Source organism: Colobus angolensis, unplaced genomic scaffold (genome assembly GCF_000951035.1).
Source record: "Colobus angolensis palliatus isolate OR3802 unplaced genomic scaffold, Cang.pa_1.0 Scaffold239, whole genome shotgun sequence".
Taxonomy (NCBI): Eukaryota; Metazoa; Chordata; class Mammalia; order Primates; family Cercopithecidae; genus Colobus; species Colobus angolensis.
Window position 1 is genome coordinate 1,511,087 of NW_012115588.1, and position 2,052 is coordinate 1,513,138.

A 2,052-nucleotide genomic window follows, 5' to 3' on the forward strand; every position below is an offset into this window, starting at 1 on the left:
TCCTCCCTGGAGCGGGTGCGGACAGTCCCCAGCCCGCGGGCCAACAGGTAGGGAGCGCTGCCCGGCCTCCGCGCCGCCAGTATTACGGGTTACCATCCCGTTTTCCCCATTTAACTGATGAGAAAACTGAGGTTCAGAGGGTTGAGTACCTCGATGTCCTGCAGTGGGGAAAGGACGCTGTCACCCCGCGACCCGGGTCGGCCTGACCCCACCGCCCCCTGCGGGGACCGTGCTAAGGGCGTGCCTGCATCACCCCAGTGTTTCCGGAATTCCAGTTATTTGCTGTATCCTTAACGCCGCCCCATCCTTTCTCTACTCCTTCTCCTCTTCACTCTCATCTCGCCCATCTTCACAGCATATTGCTATTGGTAATTTGTTCAATGTGAGGAATTGGAATGTATCACACACAATTTGTGTATCACTAAACTGTATTTTATTATCTTTGGAACATGCCATATTTCCAGCATGTCACAATCCTAGTGATTTCAGTTCTTACTCCTCTGGAACAACAAAGACTGCAAAAAATGAGACCATTGGGTGACCTCTTGAGTGCTGACGCCCATCCTCTCACTCAGCTGATGACCCGGTGCCTAAGCCACTGAGAAAATGGAACCTCTATCCTAGCCCTGAGAAAGAGCCTGGCACTCAATGGGTGCCCAATAAATACACTTCGAATGAAGGAATCAGTAGAAAATTCCCAGCAGCTCCCCCACCCACCTGCTGAGGTAGCGCCCACTCCCTTCCCTCCTGGGACCAGGCTGAACCCGGCCAGCTCCTGGCCACGACCACCCCTTCACAAGATCCCGACCCGACCCTTCAAGCCAACACTGATCCTGAAACTCTGCCCTCTCTCCACTCTCCCCGGGTCATTTCCATCACAGGCTGTTACTTCTCCCATCTTAAAACGGAAACGAGAGGCCAGGCAAGCACTCACACCTGTAATCCCAGCACTTTGGGAGGCCAAGGCAAGTGGATCACCTGAGGTCAGAAGTTCAAGACCAGCCTGGCCAACATGGTGAAACTCCCTCTCTACAAAATACAAAAATCAGCAAGACATGCTCACTTGAACCCAGGAGGCAGAGGTTGCAGTGAGCCTAGATCATGCCACTGCACTCCAGCCTGGGTGACAAGAGTCAGACTCTGTCTCAAAACAAAACAAAAAAAGGAATGAATGAATGTGGACCCTTTCTCCACTGGTAATCCTCTTTTTTTTTTTTTTTTTTTTTTTTTGAGACTCGCTGTGTTGCCCAGGCTGGAGTGCAACGACACCATCTCGACTCACTGCAACCTCTGTCTCCTGGTTTCAAGTGATTCTCCTGCCTCACCCTCCTGAGTAGCTAGGACTACAGGCGTGCACAACCATGCCTGGTGAATTTTTGTATTTTTAGTAGAGACAGAGTTTCACCATGTTGGCCAGGCTGGTCTCGAACTTCTGACCTCAAGTGATCCACCCGCCTCAGCCTTCCACAGTGTGGGGATTACAGGTGTGAGTCACCGGGCCTGGCCCACTTGTAATACTTTTAATGCTTTTGCTTTTATGTTGGCTTTTCCATGATCACAAATGTATTTTTCAGAGAAACTTTGTATTGCTACCCTAAATGGAACACCAGTATCTCAGAGGCTAGAAGGCAACAGTAAAAGTAACACTAAAACAATGTTATAAAACCCGGGTAGGTCCTGTTGCCCCTCCAAGAGCTGAGCTCCTCCTGCCCTCTCCTTGTTAAAAGGAAGATTCAAAAGGTGTAGAGAGGTATTCAAGACAGGCCAGCACCCAGCAAAGACTTGGCCCTGGACTTAAGCAAAGGGATTAAAAGAGAATTGAGAAGAGAATGGCTTTCTTATAACAGCCACCACTGCTGTTGTGCCCAGACGCACAAGCTCTTCCTGGCTATGCCTGGGAAAAGGCCTCCTTGCAGCTTGTTAATCTCACAACCCTCTGAGGTCACACTGTTATCATCCCCATTTTACAAATGAAAAAAACGGAGACTGGGCCAGGCGCAATGGCTCATGCCTCTAATCCCAGCACTTTGGGAGGCCAAGGCAAGTGGATCA

The 2,052-nt window shown here is 50.2% G+C and overlaps 1 protein-coding gene across 3 annotated transcripts in view; it reads right to left on the minus strand.

Moving 5' to 3' along the window:
- Positions 1–277, minus strand: part of A4GALT (alpha 1,4-galactosyltransferase) — a 28,246-nt gene extending 27,969 nt beyond the window's left edge. Inside the window, exon 1 of one of the 3 annotated variants that reach the window (XM_011945128.1) lies at positions 150–277. The gene's annotated coding sequence lies outside the window, so the exon portion shown is untranslated. The remainder of the gene's footprint in view (positions 1–149) is intronic. The other 2 variants (XM_011945131.1, XM_011945132.1) reach the window with 2 other exon arrangements.
- Positions 278–2,052: the final 1,775 nt, after the last annotated feature.